We start from the raw sequence: 18904 nt of genomic DNA on the forward strand, positions 1-18904 counted from the left end.
TACATAACTCAAATTCTACTTTATGAAACTATATGTATGTACTGATTTCTGGCTTATAGTTCACAATCAGAGCTACAATTTTTAAAATTTAAAAACCAGAGAAAAATTTGAACAACAGGAAATTCCCTTAAACATTTTACCCAGACTCACCAACTTTTAACCTTTTGCTACCTCTGCTTTATCATTCTCCCACCTACACTCACATCATGTGTTTTTCCAAAGCACTTGAGAGCAGGTTCATACACGCTTTCCCCGTTAATCTTAATGTGACTTTTCCCCGTTAAAAAAATGTGACTTTTTAAGAAAAAGGATATTCTTATAAAAACAAAGGAGTTAATCAAATTCAGGAAAATTTAATATTGGTAATTTGTCAGTCCATACTCCAATTCTGTCAATTATTCTAATAATGTCCTTTACAGTATTTCTCCCCATCCAGTACAGAATCAAATCCAGGAACAAAGTCTGCATTTGGATGACCGCCTCTTCAGATTCATTTTATCAGAACAGTTCCAAAGCCTTTCTTTCATGATATTAACAATTTTTGAAGAGGCTAGGTTATCTTATAAAATGTTCCACAATTTGGGTTTGTTTGATGTTCCTCACAGTTAAATTCAGTTTATGCCTTCCTTACTAAACTACTACGTAAGTAATGATGTACTCACATAAGTAATGATGTACTCTTCAAAGGGTATCACAGTCAAAGGGCATGATGTCCTTAACATCCCTATTGGTGATACTAACTTCAATCACCTGGTCAAGGCATTGCCCAGTTTCTTCACTATATATGGTTATTACATTTTCCTCTTTCCAACTAATAAGCAATTTTTTAAAAAATTTTATTTTTAAACTTTACATAATTGTATTAGTTTTGCCAAATATCAAAATGAATCCGCCACAGGCATACATGTGTTCCCCATCCTGAACCCTCCTCCCTCCTCCCTCCCCACACCATCCCTCTGGGTCGTCCCAGTGCACCAGCCCCAAGCATCTAGTATCGTGCATCGAACCTGGACTGGCAACTTGTTTCTTACATGATATTCTACATGTTTCAATGTCACTCTCCCAAATCTTCCCACCCTCTCCCTCTCCCACAGAGTCCATAAGACTGTCCTATACATCAGTGTCTCTTTTGCTGTCCCGTACACCAGGTTTTTGTTACCATCTTTCTAAATTCCATATATATGTGTTAGTATACTGTATTTATGTTTTTCCTTCTGGCTTACTTCACTCTGTATAATAGGCTCCAGTTTCATCCACCTCATTAGAACTGATTCAAATGTATTCTTTTTAATGGCTGAGTAATACTCCATTGTGTATATGTACCATAGCTTTCTTATCCATTCATCTGCTGATGGACATCTAGGTTGCTTCCATGTCCTGGCTATTATAAACAGTGCTGCGATGAACATTGGGGGTACACGTGTCTCTTTCCCTCCAACTAATAAGCAATTTTTAAGGAGACACTTGGGAGACCATACAAAAGTACTGGGCCTTAACAAGTTTTCACCTTGGTTTAGCATCCATTATTGGATTCTTGCTTAACCCAAATTTTAATGTTTTGTAAGTCAATTCGACGATCTTTTACTTTTAACAGGGAATTTAAACCCATCTAATAGGACCAATGTTTTACTCCATCTCAGTCACTATTGTGTATTTTAATTATTCTATTAATATTTACTCTTTTTTCCTACATGGTGCTTTTCTTTGCTGTTTTTCTACGTTTTCTTTTGGTATTTAGGAAGGCTAGTAATTTGTTCTAATGTATTTATATATACTTTTGCTAGTATTCTTAACCCTTCCTCCTCCTTTTCCTTAAGTTTTTAGTGTCTAGACTGCCAATTTTAAATGGTATCCTGGTCTCCCCCCATTTAACCGTCTCCTCATTCTATACCCCCTTCTCTTTTTTCTTTTCCTTTTTTAAGAGAGGCATTCTTTGTACATCAAGATACAGTATTTCATACTTTCTTCTATCATGTCCTCACCCTTGTTTTATTTAGTCCTTAATTCTATATATTAAATGCTCACAGTCCTTTTGCTGAAGCTTCCCCAGTGGTCTCTTGGGTGGGTGGAGCTCACCCTCTAATAAACTCAAGGCTTACAGATAAAATAATCAATGAGTCCCCCAATATTCAAAGTTTGATTTTCTACTGCCATAATAATTGAAGAAAAATTTGGCTAGATAGCAAATCCTTGGCTTACAATTTTTACTTCCTTGAAACTGCTATTCTGTTGCTATGACTTGCATGTTGCTCTTCAAAAATATGATGCCAGTCCAATTTATCCTTCAAGTTTAAAAGTCAATTAAAGTATGTCTCAGAGTTGATCATTCCAGATCTGTTTTTCCAGGCATGTTGAGGGCAGGGGGGAAGGAATCTTTCAAAAAGTTGATTAAACTTCCCCAATTCCCAGAAAGTTTTCCTGGATTATAGTTTATAAGTGTTGCTCTACCGTGTTTTTATGCTTCACACAGTCCAATTATGTTGGATTCCTTTGCCAGTCTTCCTTTATAATCATTTGCTTTGAGATCTTAATTTTTACTTTATCTCATTTTCTATATTCTTCCTTAGCTTTCATTCCATCCTATTTTCTCTCTAGTATTTTATAACTAGTTCTTCATTTCTAATGTAGTTCCATCTTTTCTTCAATTTCCTTCCTAAGTTCGATCAGCTCACCCTGCATTTCTTGTTTTTCTAATCCATTCCTCTCCTTACATTTTTGAATACCAGGTTCTATTCTGCTTGCTTGGGAATACTTAATTTAGTCCAGAGTACCGTGTTACAGTATCCTATTTTGTGGTTATTTTTTTGAGGTTTCCTTTTTCAGGGCTGTGTTTATTTCCAGACTTATTCATCAGCTGAAATGCTTTAATACGTATATTCTGTTTTCTTTCAACAGCTGTGCTGTTTAATTTTTTTCCCATAGTCATTTTGTGGATGGCATTCTTTAGTTTGTGAGCACATTCTGTTAACTTCAGTTCAGTTCAGTCACTCAGTCGTGTCCAACTCTTTGCGACCCCATGAATCACAGCACACCAGGCCTCCCTGTCCATCACCAACTCCTGGAATTCACTCAGACTCACGTCCATCGAGTCAGTGATGCCATCCAGCCATCTCATCCTCTGTCGTCCGCTTCTCCTCCTGCCCCCAATCCCTCCCAGCATCAGAGTCTTTTCCAATGAATCAACTCTTCGCATCAGGTGGCCAAAGTACTGGAGTTTACGCTTTAGCATCATTCTTTCCAAAGAAATCCCAGGGCTGATCTCCTTCACAATGGACTGCTTGGATCTCCTTGCAATGCAAGGGACTCTCAAGAGTCTTCTCCAACACCACAGTTCAAAAGCATCAATTCTTCGGTGCTCAGCCTTCTTCACAGTCCAACTCTCACATCCATACATGACCATAGGAAAAACCATAGCCTTGACTAGACGGACCTTTGTTGGCAAAGTAATGTCTCTGCTTTTGAATATGCTATCTAGGTTGGTCATAACTTTCCTTCCAAGGAGTAAGTGTCTTTTAATTTCATGGCTGCAGTCACCATCTGTAGTGATTTCGGAGCCCAAAAAATAAAGTCTGACACTGTTTCCCCATGTATTTCCCATGAAGTGATGGGACCAGATGCCATGATCTTCATTTTTTGAATGTTGAGCTTTAAGCCAACTTTTTCACTCTCCTCTTTCACTTTCATCAAGAGGCTTTTTACTTAGTAAAGTGCCATTTTGTGAATGGGTAATGGTGAAGAAGAGGCTGGTGTCCCCTTTGATTTTGCAGTATCATTCTCTTCTTCTTTTCTCCTCACTGCTATGACTCAGGGGCATCATCCCTTTTTGGTTTATCTCCTTCTCTAGAAGCAAAATTCCTCCAAGGCTGTCACTTTCTAACCCTTCTCACTCTAAAATTCCTTCTGTGTAGCTGGTGCTATAAACTATCAAGTCCAAGTCTGAGTTCACTATTTTGGCACATACTGCTGTACTTTCTCATTTAAGGGTATTCCATCTTCATTCAAGTCTTCCAATCCCCACTCCTGTTTCATGGAGTCTCTAAAGCGTCCCACTCCATACTCTCCACACACACACACTTGCAACAATACTGGAAGGTCTCCTGGAACTTGATAATTTTGCTATTTTCATGTAATTTAAAGTTCATATTATTCTGTCTCCTAGTATTCCAAAAGGTACGGGTCAGTTGGGTTTTGCTAGTGTTCCTTTTTGCCTATGGTTTGGGGAAGGCATGTGGGATTATGTAGATTCAGACAGCTGAAATTATCCTTTAGATTCACAAGCCAGTTAAAGCTATACTATTAATTTTCTTTAGTTTCCTATTCACTTTTTAAAAAGTTGCCACTAGAATAATTATAAATAAAGATTAGCCAGCCATAAAAATTAGTTTGATCTGTTGATTCAACAAATAAAGTATGTATGGGCTAATGTGGTTATATACATTTATCTTCACCTAATGTGATGAGACAACAAAATCATGCCAAACTATATTTTAGATGCTAAAAAACAAGTTATGGATCATAAAAATGGAACAAAATATAAACACTGTGCCATTATAAATGCACACTCACACACACACAGCAAGCTCACGCTTACCACGAGCTGTCCTCTGGAGTATGGTAAACTATTCTTGAGTCATTTTTCCAAACTAGCTTTGGGTTGACTGTGATTGTTTTTTATCATTCCAGAGTGAAGATAATAGCTTTATTTTCTAGAACTTACACCTCCTTATATATTACACAAAGTGTAACTGTACACAAGTTTTTAGACCCTATTCTTCAGCATTCAGAACATAATATACAGAATTCTTATATCCTTAGTTCTTTGATTAAGAAATATAGAAAATCTAGGTATAGGGCAATCAAAAGACAGAACCAAGAAACAGTATTGCCTATAAATCCTCATTTAACTCTTAACTTACAAATAAAATTCTTTCTCCATCATTCACTACTTCATATTTTATTTTTAAAACTGAACCACAGAAGATAAATTAGAACTACCACTGATAACTATTTTCTAACTGATTTTAATATACTCAGCAATTCTGTGCTACTGATATGCAGTTATGTCTTCCTTACAGAGTCAACTATCTTTCTCAGAATACATACTTTGTATTTCTCTTTAAAGTAGGAAAAAGATTCTATTTTTACTTAAGCTATCTACTTTTAATTGCAATCTTTGAGATTACTGAAGGTTCATATACAATTATAAAAAGTAATACAGAGCCCCCTGTACATGCTGCGATTCCTCCAAATGGTAGGTAACTAGTTTGCAAAACTGTAGTATAATATCACAATCAGGATACTGCCATTGATATAACCCACCAATATTATTCCAGTTTTCTCAGTTTCAGTGTATTCATTTCTCTGTGCATGTGTGTACAGTAAGCTCTATATAATGTTATTACCTGTATAGGCTCATGTATCTACCACCACAGCCAAGAGACTGAACAATTCCTACACCACAAGGATCACTCATGTTGCCCTGTTATAGTAACCACCTACCCATGCTTCCCCTGGGTTCAGCTACTCTATAAGCTCCGGCAATGAATAATCTCTCAATTCTAAAACTGTTGTATCCAAAATGTTATATAAATGAAATCATATGTAATCTTTGGAGATTCGCTTTTGTCATGCAGCATAATTCTCTGGAGATTCGTTCAAGTTTCTGTGTGTATTGCAGTTTGTTCCTTTTTATTAATAAGTAGTATTCTATGGTTTGTATGCACCCCAGTTAATCCATTTACTTGCTGAAGGACATCTGGGCTGATTTCAGTTTTGGAATATTAAAACTGGAGACATTATGAACATCTAATTAGTTTTCATTTCTTTGGGATAATCAAAAGAGTATAATTACTGGAGGTTATGGAATGAGGTTCGTGACACTGTACAGGAGACAGGGATCAAGACCATCCCCATGGAAAAGAAATGCAAAAAAGCAAAATGACTGTCTGGGGAGGCCTTACAAATAGCTGTGAAAAGAAGAGAAGTGAAAAGCAAAGGAGAAAAGCAAAGATATAAACATCTGCATGCAGAGTTCCAAAGAATAGCAAGGAGAGACAAGAAAGTCTTCTTCAGCGATCAATGCAAAGAAATAGAGGAAAACAACAGAATGGGAAAGACTAGGGGTCTCTTCAAGAAAATAAGAGATACCAAAGGAACATTTCATGCAAAGATGGGCTTGATAAAGGACAGAAATGGAATGGACCTAACAGAAGCAGAAGATATTAAGAAGAGATGGCAAGAATACACAGAACTGTACAAGAGAGATCTTCACGACCCAGATAATCACGACGGTGTGATCACTGACCTAGAGCCAGACATCCTGGAATGTGAAGTCAAGTGGGCCTTAGAAAGCATCACTACGAACAAAGCTAGTGGAGGTGATGGAATTCCAGTTGAGCTATTTCAAATCCTGAAAGATGATGCTGTGAAAGTGCTGCACTCAATATGCCAGCAAATTTGGAAAACTCAGCAGTGGCCACAGGACTGGAAAAGGTCAGTTTTCATTCCAATCCCAAAGAAAGGCAATGTCAAAGAATGCTCAAACTACCGCACAATTGCACTCATCTCACATGCTAGTAAAGTAATGCTGAAAATTCTCCAAGCCAGGCTTCAGCAATATGTGAACCGTGAACTTCCAGATGTTCAAGCTGGTTTTAGAAAAGGCAGAGGAACCAGAGATCAAATTGCCAACATCCACTGGATCATGGAAAAAGCAAGAGAGTTCCAGAAAAGCATCTATTTCTGCTTTATTGACTATGCCAAAGCCTTTGACTGTGTGGATCACAATAAACTGTGGAAAACTGTGAAAGAGATGGGAATACCAGACCACCTGACCTGCCTCTTGAGAAATTTGTATGCAGGTCAGGAAGCAACAGTTAGAACTGGACATGGAACAACAGACTGGTTCCAAATAGGAAAAGGAGGTCGTCAAGGCTGTATATTGTCACCCTGTTTATTTAACTTATATGCAGAGTACATCATGAGAAACACTGGACTGGAAGAAACACAAGCTGGAATCAAGATTGGCGGGAGAAATATCAATAACCTCAGATATGCAGATGATACCACCCTTATGGCAGAAAGTGAAGAGGAACTAAAAAGCCTCTTAATGAAAGTGAAAGAGGAGAGTGAAAAAGTTGGCTTAAAGCTGAACATTCAGAAAACGAAGATCATGGCATCCGGTCCCATCACTTCATGGGAAACAGAGGGGCAAACAGTGGAAACAGTGTAAGACTTTATTTTTCTGGGCTTCAAAATCACTGCAGATGGTGACTGCAGCCATGAAATTAAAAGACGCTTACTCCTTGGAAGGAAAGTTATGACCAACCTAGATAGCATATTCAAAAGCAGAGACATTACTTTGCCAACAAAGGTCCGTCTAGTCAAGGCTATGGTTTTTCCTAAGGTCATGTATGGATGTGAGAGTTGGACTGTGAAGAAGGCTGAGCACTGAAGAATTGATGCTTTTGAACTGTGGTGTTGGAGAAGACTCTTGAGAGTCCCTTGCACTGCAAGGAGATCCAAGCAGTCCATTGTGAAGGAGATCAGCCCAGGGATTTCTTTGGAAGGAATGATGCTAACGCTGAAACTCCAGTACTTTGGCCACCTGATGCGAAGAGCTGACTCACTGGAAAAGACTCTGATGCTGGGAGGGATTGGGGGCAGGAGGAGAAGGGGACGACAGAGGATGAGATGGCCGGACGGCATCACTGACTGATGGACGTTGAGTCTGAGTGAATTCCGGGAGTTGGTGATGGACAGGGAGGCCTGGCGTGCTGTGATTCATGGGGTCGCAAAGAGTCGGACACGACTGAGCTCCCGATCTGATCTGAAGGTCACTTCATGTTTAGCTTCATAAGAAACTGCCTATAATACTTCACATTGCCACCAAAAACATGAGTGATCCAGTTTCTCCACACTGTTGCCAGTTTTTTGTGCTGCCATTATTTTTTATTTTAGCCATTCTGTTGGTAGTGTGTTATCTTCATAAGGTTTGAATTTGCACTTGTTTTGTTGCTGTTCAGCTGTCATGTTATGTCCAGCTCTTTGCATTTCCCTAGAGATGCTGAATATCTTTTCCTGTATTTATTTGGTATCTGTATATGCTCTTAGAATGTTTTTGTCTTTTGCCTACTGTCTAAACGGACTGTTTGGGTTTTTTATTACAGTGTTTCGAGATGTCTTTATGTATCCTAAATACTAGTCCTCTGTCAGATATGTGCTTTCCAAATAATTTCTCCCAGTCTGTAGCTTCTCTTTTTATCTTCCTCACTTTGGCTTTCAAAGGGCAAATGTTTTAAAAATTATGTAGAGATACAACTTGTCAATTTTTCCCTTTGTGGACTGTACTTTTTGGTATCAAATCTAAGAATTAATTGCTTAACCCTGTATCTAAAATTTTTTCCTATTTCTCTAAAAGTTTATAACTTTACATTTTATGTTTAAGTCTATGATCCACTTTGAGCTAATCTTTGTACAAGCTGTGAGGTTTAAGTAGAGGTTCAGTTTTATAAATAATAAATAAATAAATACCCAACTGTTTAACATCATTTGTTGAAAAGATCCTTCTTGTATTGAATTGCACTGTGCCATTCTAAAAAATCAGCTGGGCTATCTGTGTGGATTTATTTCTGGGTTTTCTATTATGTTCCACTGATCTATTGCTTATTCTTCCAATATCAGAAAGCCTTGATTACTGTAAGTATATAATAAGTCTTGAAATCAACTAGACAGATTTTTCTTAATTCTTTTTCCAAAATTCTTTTAGCTATTCTAGCTATTTTATGTTATTTAGAATGAGGTTGAAAAAGTTTGTCAGATTTTGAAAGGAATTCATTAAAATTACACAATTTGGGAGAGAACTGACATCTTCAACATGTGACTCTTTCAATCAATGAGCAGAGTATGTCTCTCCATTCAAATATTACTTTCAGAATTTATAGTTTCCAGTACATAGGTCCAGATCATATTTTGTTATATTTACACATAAGGGTTTTTTTCCCCCCACAACTGTAAACGATATTGTATTTTTAATTTCACTTTCCACATGTTCTTTGCTAATATTTTGAAACACAACTGATTTGTTTATGTTTATCTTATATCTGGCTACCTTCTAAAATCACTTATTGGTTTTCCAGGGTTTTGCTTTGTTTTGACAAATACCTTGGGGTTTTCTATACCAAAAAAAATGTTATTTAAAAAGGGGGAACAATTTTATTTCTTCCTTTAATTGGTATACCTTTTATTTGTTCTTCTTGCCTTATTGTATTGGCTGTGACTTCCAGTACTAAAATGAATAAGAGCAGACATCCTTGCCGAGATAACCTTGATGTTTTAGGCAGAAAACATTCAGTCTTTCACCACAAAGTATGATGTTAGCTGTAGGTTTTTGAATATGTTCTTTATAAGTTTAAGAAAAATTATCCTCCATTATCAGTTTTTAGGGTTTCTATCATGAGTGGATTATTGAACTCTGTCAAGAGCTTTTTCTAAGTCAATTAATGCAATCATGCCAATTTTCCTGTCTCTGTTAATATGGTAGATTACAGTCAATGATTTTTAAAATACTGACCAGCCTTGAATCCCTGGAATAAACTCTACTTCGTCATGGTATATAATTCTCCTTATATATTGCTTAGCTCTATTTACTAATATTTTGACAAGAATTTTTCCATCTATATGCATTAAGGAAACTGGCTTGGTCATAATTTTGAGGGTTTTTTTGTTGTTGTTGTTTAACTGCCTTTGTCTGGTTTGGTATGAGGATGAGAGGAGCTTCATAAAACACATTGGGGAGAGTTCCTTCCTCTTTTTGAAAGGGGTTGTGAAGAACTGGTGCTCACTGTGCTAAAATATGTAGTACAAGTCTCCAGTGAAAACTTTCCAACTTTACAGATTTTCTTAAGAGATTCTAAATTATGAATTTAATATCTTAACAGTTATGGGGCTATTAAAATTATCTATGCCATATAAGATGAGTACTTTCAAGGCACTGGTTCAACTAAGTCATCAAATTATATGTGCAGAACTGTCCCTTATTATCCTTTTGATATCTACAAGGTTTGTAATAGTAGTAGTTTCAGTCTTAATACTGGAAATGTTTATCTTACCTTTTTCCCCTCTGTCAGTCCTGCTACAGATTTATCAGTTGGATTGATCTTTTCTAATAACTGCTTTTATTGATTTTCTGTTTTCAGTTTCACTGATTTCTGCTCTTTTATTATGTTCTTCCTTCTGCTGGCTTTGGGTTTCTTTTGCTCTTTTTTCCAGGTTAGGTGGACGCTTACATTATTAATACATAACATTTTCTATTTTTTCTTATGGAAGAATTTATACTAAAAGCCAGCATTTAAAGCTATAAATTTTCCTCCCTGTGGTGGCTCAAACAGTAAGGAATCTGCCTGCAATGTGGGAGACCAGGATTCTATCCCTGGGTTGGAAAGATTTTCTGGAGTAGGGAATGGCTACCCACTCCAGTATTCTTGCCTGGAGAATTCTATGGACAGAGGAGCCATGGGGTTGAGAGACTAACACTTTCCTCTCTGTAGTATTGCTTCAGCTGTGTCTCAAAATTTCTGTTACACATCTGCATTTCCATTCAAAATATATATATGTATTTAATTTGCCTCAAGATTTCCTCTTTGACGCATGGATTATTTAGAAGTGCATTGTTTATTTTCCCAATGTTTGGTGATTTTCCAATTAACTGTTATTGATTTCCAATTTGATTCCAGTGTGGAATCACACTCTCTCTGATTTTAATTCTTTTAAATTGAAGTTTGTATTATGGCCCAGGATATGGTCTATCCTCATACGTAGTCCATAGGCACTTGAGAAGAATGTGTACTCTGCTGTTTTCGAGTGTACAGTTTCATATCTATTAGAGCTTGTTGGCTGATGATATTGTTAAGTTCCATATCTTTGTTAATTTTTTGTCTAGAGATTCTACCTATCAATTATTGAGGGCACTGAAGTCTCCAACTGTAACTGTAGATTTGTCAATTTCTCCGTTCATTTTGAAAGGCTTTTTCTTCACATATTTTGCAGCTCTGTAACTTAGTTTGTACACATTTAAGATTGCTGTCTTCTTGATGGACTGACCTTTTTAATCATTATACAATGCCCTTCTTTGTCTCTAGTAATTCTGCTTTAAAGTCAGCTTTATCTCCTTTTAATATAGCCATGCCTCATTTCTCTTGATTAATGTTTACATGATATATAATTTTCAACCCTTTTATTATCAACCTGCCTATTTCAATATACTAAAAGCTGTTTTTTGTACCTAGCATATTGTTGGGTCACATTTTTTAAATCTAATATGCCGATCTCTTCGTTTTACTTGGTATGTATGTTAGTTGCTCAGTCATGTCCAACTCTTTGTGACCCCATGGACTGTAGCTTGCCAGGCTCCTCTGTCCATGGAATTCTCCAGGCAAGAATACTGGAATGGGTTGCCATTCCCTTCTCCAGAGGATCTTCCTGACACAGGGACTGAGTCCAGGTCTCCTGCACTGCGGCCTGATTCTTTACTGTCTGAGCCACCAGGGATGCCCTTTACTTGGTATAGTTAGACTACTTACATGCAACTAAGTTTGCTATTTTAATGTTTTAGTTTGTTTTCTTTTCTGTGCCTTCCTATGGATAACCTGAAAAAAAATTTTGAATTAAATTTTACTTCGATTTATTGATAATGCTTCTGAGTGTACCAACTCTGGGAGTTGGCGATGGACAGGGAGGCCTGGCGTGCTGCAGTTCATGGGGTTGCAAACAGTCAGACACGACTGAGCAACTGAACTCAACTGAACTGATTGTATCTCTCTTTCAGTGGTTGCTCTACATGTTATATTACATACACAAAACTTTTAGTCTATCGGTCCCATTCTTTTAACTGTTCAAGTGAAGTACACTCTGTCTTTTTACCTCTTCCAATTTTGTAATATAATTGTCTTAAATAGTTCCTTTACATATATTTAGAATCACACCAGACAGTGTTATAATTTTGGTTCAAGTATCAAAGATAATTTAGAAAACTCAAGAGGAGAAGGAGCCTATTGTATTACCCTAAGTTTTGCAAGACTGCCGGGAGAAATATCAATAACTTCAGATATGCAGATGACACCACCCTTATGGCAGAAAGTGAAGAGGAAATAAAAAGCCTCTTGATGAAAGTGAAAATGGAGAGTGAAAAAGTTGGCTTAAAGCTCAACATTCAGAAAACGAAGATCATGGCATCTGGTCCCATCACTTCATGGGAAATAGATAGAGAAACAGTGGAAACAGTATCAGACTTTATTTTGGGGGGCTCCAAAATCACTGCAGATGGTGACTGTAGCCATGAAATTAAAAGACTCCTTGGAAGCAAAGTTATGACCAACCTAGATAGCATATTCAAAAGCAGAGACGTTACTTTGCCAACAAAGGTACATCTAGTCAAGGCTATGGTTTTTCCACTGGTCATGTATGGATGTGAGAGTTGGACTGTGAAGAAAGCTGAGTGCCAAAGAATTGATGCTTTTGAACTGTGGTGTTGGAGAAGACTCTTGAGAGTCCCTTGGACTGCAATGAGATCCAACCAGTCCATTCTAAAGGAGATCAGTCCTGGGTGTTCATTGGAAGGACTGATGCTGAAGCTGAAGCTCCAATACTTTGGCCACCTCATGGGCATCACCGACTCGATGGACGTTGTTTGAGTGAACTCCAGGAGTTGGTGATGGACAGGGAGGCCTGGCGTGCTGCGATTCACGGAGTCGCAAAGAGTCGGACACGACTGAGCGACTGAACTGAAGTTTTGCTTTCCATGTTCTTTCTTCATTCCTAATGTTCCAATATGCCTTCCGTTTATCATTTACCATTTAGAGAATTTTCTTTAGCCATTTTTTAAAGGTAGGTCTACTAGTAACAAATTATGTCAGGATTCCCTCATCCAAGAAGGTCTTGATTTCCCTTTCATTCCTGAATAATATTTCTGCTGTGTATAAAACTCTAGTTGACAGCTCTTTTCTTTCAACACTTGAAAAATGTGCTACTTCCTTCTGACCTTCATAGTTTTTGATGACAGTTCTGCTTATGAGAAACCAGATTGTTTTTCCCCCATAAAAAAGGTACCTTTTCTCACTCACTGCTTCCAAGATATTTTGTCTTTCCTTTTCAAAAGTCTAATTATAACCGAACTTGATATAAAGTTCTTTTGGCTTATCTTGTTTGCGGTTTGCTCAGCTTCTTGGATCTGCAGCTTTATGCTTTTTGCCAAATTTGGCAAGTCTTCAGGCATTATTTCTTCAAGTGTTTTTTCAGCCCTGTCTTCTTTTTCCTCTCCTTCCAGGACTCCAATGACACCAATGTCAGACCTTCTGTTTTAGTCCCATGGGTCCCTAAGGATTTTCACCCCCCACTGTACTTCTGTTATTTAAACTGGGCAATTTATATTGTTCTATTGTCAGGTTCACTATACACTGTCTCTTCCATTCTGGTGTTGAGCCTATCCATTAACTTTTTAATTGTGGTTACTGCATTTCTCAGTTCTAAATTCCCATTTCATTTTTCTTTATATCTGCTATTTTTTCCTCAGGACTTTCTATTTTCTCATTTGTTCCAAGTGGGCTTAGAAACTTTCACTGATGTATTGGTATTTCTATGATGGTTGCTTTAAAATATTTGTCAGATAATTCTAACATCTGTCACTGCTCCCTCTGTGGCCTCCACTGGTACCACAGACAGGAGGGGTTAGCCTCCCTATCTGGGAGGTGGGAAGTGGTAAAATCCTGACTCTCATCTAGGCCTCCTCTAACATCACTCCAGTGGGAAGGGGAAGGAACACCTTTTTACTATTAGGTGGGAGGGTAAGGCTAGGCTCCCCACATGGTCTCTAACAACAATTAACCACAGTAAAAGGAGAATGGCAGTGGGGAGGTTCAGTACTGCCCAGGAGAGAAGAAACTTCTGGCTCCTAGTCAGTCTTCTCTGAAATCAACCCAGCAGGGGGTTGGAGCGCCTTGTTACAACTTCGAGGCTCCCTACCCAGCGTTAGCTGACATAGGTTAGGGTTAGGGCCACAATCTTTCTGGTAGTGTCTGGCTACCGCACAGCAGTTACTGGCTAAGTTTTGTGCCTTGCCAGGCTGTCCTTTCCCCAGTCTCTTGGCTAGAGACAGCAGACTTATTAGTCTGTGCTATTTGCTACTTGCAGCCTACCAGCATCTTCAGCTCCAAATTTGGGATATATTAGGCAAAAATAAAACCCAGGGAACTCACCCCATGTCATTCCTTGATCCTGAGGTCCCTAGTCTTTATGCCTTTTCTCCACCTTTCAGAGTCTTCTTATGTTTATTTTATATATAATGTTCAAGATTTTCAGTTGTTTAAGTGGGAGGAATAGGGCAATGTACATCTACTCCATCATCCTGAAAGCAAAAGTCCCCACTTTTTAAACTGGTTCCCACTATGTTCAACCACACAAATTCCTGGAAAAATGAGGATAGAGTCCATGGAAGAGAGTTTTCTTTATGTGATGCTTACATACTTGGACAAATTTGGACTACTCTACCAACCAAATGAGTTATGTGACCAAGCCAGCCATATAAGAATGTCCAAATTACCTGTTAAATCAGGGTAGCACTTATGATATAAATGTGTCTAAACTAAATATCTGGAACACTTATGATTTCACAAATGCGTATGAATTTAACAATTTTCTATTCAAAACTTTAAGATGGTCATTAAATTGTGTTTACTTAGGGAACAAAGGTCTTTCACCTAATCTCATCTTTCCCAAGACACTACAAGGAACCATACAGCCAAATCCAGTTTTAGACTTTTGAACACATTTTGACATAATAAACAGATATTTAAATGTACTTACCCCAAAAGAGAATAAAAACTATACTAATAAAAATGGCCTAGAATAGTAACTACCACTGAATAAGCAACTCAATAAAACTACCTATAAAAAGATAGTGTTTAAAATTTACTATTAAGTAGAATGCTCTCCTCTAGTTAATATCAAACATATGAGGTTATACCATTTAGATCTTCTTAAAATAATACACTCTCAAATATGCTTGCAATAAGCAGATTCAAGGTTTCTTTGATTATAAAGTTCGGAGAGACTGATTTTATGCAGACAGTTCTAATTACCTAATAAATCAGTGAGAATCAAGTTTTTTAAAATATTAATATAAGTAATCTTTTGGCTGATATTATTTTTTCAGGATTAATAAGAAGACATGTAAAATAACAGGAAATTAGAAACATATTATTTTAGTATTCTCATTCCCTTCAACATTACAAGGACATAAACATTAATGTAACAAAGTAGATATTTCCTTAAATCACCTTAGTCTAATGCAGAGCTCCACAAAATATCTTAGAATATTTTGTGAATATGTTCCTCAGAATCCTAGTATCCTTTGAAATACTAACAGATGTCCCACAGAGAAAAGGTTGGTTGATTTCTCTATTACAGGAACACGGAGGGCACTTAAAATTAAATGCGCATTGTAAACTTCCCAAAGAGTATTACAGTTACACAGGTTCCCAATTTTATTTAATCAGAAGTCTTCTTCCAAACATCTATTAAACCTATTGGAGACTAGTGCTGAACAAAACTCAATTTGAGAGATGGAATAGCAGCAGAACCCTTTACACTACTTGGACAGACAAAATGGAGACCAGAAACTTAAAATAAATATTACAGTTATAACAACTAAGAAATAATTCAATAAAGAAAACATTAGGATGAAAAGCTGTTTTAAAAAACTATATAGGCAATTTTTAGCACTTATTTAAAAATTAGTCTGCTATCAATCATGCTGAAAAATAACCAAAGTTATATATAGATGTTATAATGATACATTAACTAAGTGGCAACTCCATTCTTACTTAATTTTAAATATTACTCTCATGTTAATTTATTTAAATATGGAGATAAAACAATTCAGAAACTGGGTGTTTCAGACGAAGTTAAGAAACAAACAAAAAAACCTCTGATTTTTAACAGAATTTCATACTTACTGATCTGAAATTAAATACCAAGTGTTAACCACAGTGAATACACCTAACTATTGTGGCTCAGTAAACACAATATGTAATAAGCAAAACACATAACCATCAATGCTGTGTATGAAGGTAAGTATATGTGTGTACATATGTGTGCATGTAGTCAAGTATGTTTGTGTATGTATGTATAAATAGCCAATAAGGCAAATATACTAAGACCACTGGTAAGAGTAAAAAAATAAAATTTTACAAGAGTTCAACTTAAATTAAGGCCAAATATTATAATAGTCTGAACAACATTTTATAATGCTTCTTTTAACTAGATATTTATAATCCACATTTATACTGAATTCTTTTTAAAACACATAGCACTAACAAAATACACAATGGCAAGCAGTGATATAACACTAAATTTAGATGTTATATGATGATTTCTGCAGTTCAAGAAGTGTAGGTTGTAAGTTTGAATTCAGAAAATAAAGGGAAATCACTTACCTCTAACTAAAGTTCTCTGAAGGTAGTATCCTCCTTAGAACCCCTATCTTGGGTAGTCTCACCTGCTGTAATTTCCCTTAAGACACTCCAGCAAAATCTAGGAAGTTTTAGGTTCCCTTCTGCAAGCCCTATTAGCGCATGTGTGTATAAACCTGCTTACATCCTGCTTCATAGATGTAATTTTCAATTTCCACTGAATAATCACCACCACCATCATCCATATATCAATGTAGGATAGAACTGGAGAATTCCATTCAGAAATGTGACTTTTTCCACTTCTCCAAAATATCCTCCAATTCACTTCACTGCTGTGTCTGTAACGTACTGAGGAGAGTGGTAACAATTCAGCAGGCAAATAATGAAAAAGATTCAGCTATTTTTTTATAGCTGAATACTCAAGTATTATATTTGCTGAATACTCAAATATTATATTCCAACTTAACACAAATAAAACTTCCTCAAAATTCAATGAATATGTAAGAAAAAACTAACATATACATGAAAAATCTTACATAAAAATATTTTCATAAATAAAGTAGAAAAAACAGTGTACATCACTTGGGACTACTGAACACTTCCCTAGTACATTTCCTTAAAGAAATGCCAAAGTTTTAAAATGAGTTAGGAAATAATTCACTGAAAGATAAATCTTAACAATTTTTATGTCTCTGACAAAAACTGACAAAATAAAGTAAAAACAAAACAAAAATGAAAAATAAAACTAGCCACTCAAGCCAAGGCCAATCTCATATACCTAGAATGGCAGTTTACAAGGGTATTTTTAAGTACTTAACAGAATTTTTCAAATCTGTTCAGGAAGCTGACTGAATCACTGAATCACTGAATCGTACACCTGTAACTTACATAATATTGTGCAGTAACTATACTTCAATAAAAAGAAAAACATTGGAGAAGGCAATGGCACCCCACTCCAGTACTCTTGCCTGGAAAATCCCATGGACGGAGGAGCCTGGTTGGCTACAGTCCATGGGGTCGCTAAGAGTCAGACATGACTGAGCGCCTTCACTTTCACTTTTCACTTTCCTGCATTGGAGAAGGAAATGGCAACCCACTCCAGTGTTCTTGCCTGGAGAATCCCAGGGATGGGGGAGCCTGGTGGGCTGCCATCTATGGGGCCGCATAGAGTCAGACACGACTGAAGCGCCTTAGCAGCAGCAGCAGCAGCAGGATGGCTAGATTAAATACAGGATCACCAGTGTAATTTAAATTTCAAATAAACAAACACATTTCTATCAAAAAATAAATAAATAAATAAAAAGAAAAACGTGCACTTAAAAAAAGCAAAGGAGGCCAAATCGTCCCCTGTCTTGGAAAGTTACTGTGGATTCCCACTGACTGATCCCGTAACTTCTTGCTGTTACTGCCTGACAGTCATATAAAAATAGGAGAAAAAAGCAAAGGGTATCAATTGTCCTAGAGACTACTAAATCACAGTTGAAATGCTATTTTAGAGGCTAAAATATGGACTAGTTTTAAGAACATTGATTTTACCTGCAAGCCACCATCAGCCTGACTGCAGCATAAGTAAGATCATCATGATGAAATTTGACTTTTTCAGATATCTTAGCTGTGAAAGTTTTCCCTGACTCATAATAGGTTTGAATGAATGTTTCTAAATTCTAATTTTAAATGTCAATTTAACTCCTTCCATGACTCTCCTTTTGTATAAGCAATTAAATACACAAATGTAAGGATAAAATACAATAATAAAATTACCAAAAAGCAGTTAAAAACAGAGAAAAGGAGAAATGAGAAAATCTTAATCACCCAATTTGATGATATATAAATAAGCTAATTATATATAATTCTGATTCTTCAAATTATCTGTGCTTATAAAATGCCTGGGTCATTTTAAAATTAAATTTTAAAAGAGGAATACTTTTTCAAACAATATGGTCTGTGTTTGTCTTAATAACTAGAGGTTATTCTTCTCACAAAAGTATATGGAACAAAACAGCACTCTCAAAACAAAAAAGTACTGCCAAAAAAAAAGTAACAACAGCAGTATTTATAGGAAATTCCCTGGCAGTCCAGCAGTTAGGACTCTGCACTCTCACTGCCAAGGGCCCAGTCAGTCCCTGACTGGTAGAACTAAGACCCCACAAGCCACCTGGCAAGGCCCCCCAAAAATAAATGTTAAAAAGTAGCATTTATAAAATAGACTGTTTATAGAGGTTTAAAAAAAGATAAAGTGAAATAATCTAGTCACTTCTACAAAAGAGTAAAAGATTGAGCCATGAGGCAGTACATTTGTATATACTGCTTCTCTTAAACATGCACTATTAGGACTCACTGAAGGGTCAAAAATCTTCTAGATCTTGCTAGTTTAAATGCAGGAATGACTAACGACCCAAGAAGGTGTGTCTAGGATGATACTTACCTTAGGATATATTATA

General features: G+C 36.6%; 1 protein-coding gene across 6 annotated transcripts in view; it reads right to left on the reverse strand.

Moving 5' to 3' along the window:
• Nucleotides 1-18904, reverse strand: part of USP47 (ubiquitin specific peptidase 47) — a 105585-nt gene that overhangs the window by 34170 nt on the left and 52511 nt on the right. The window lies entirely within an intron of this gene.

Source organism: Bos taurus, chromosome 15 (assembly GCF_002263795.3).
Source record: "Bos taurus isolate L1 Dominette 01449 registration number 42190680 breed Hereford chromosome 15, ARS-UCD2.0, whole genome shotgun sequence".
NCBI lineage: Eukaryota > Metazoa > Chordata > Mammalia > Artiodactyla > Bovidae > Bos > Bos taurus.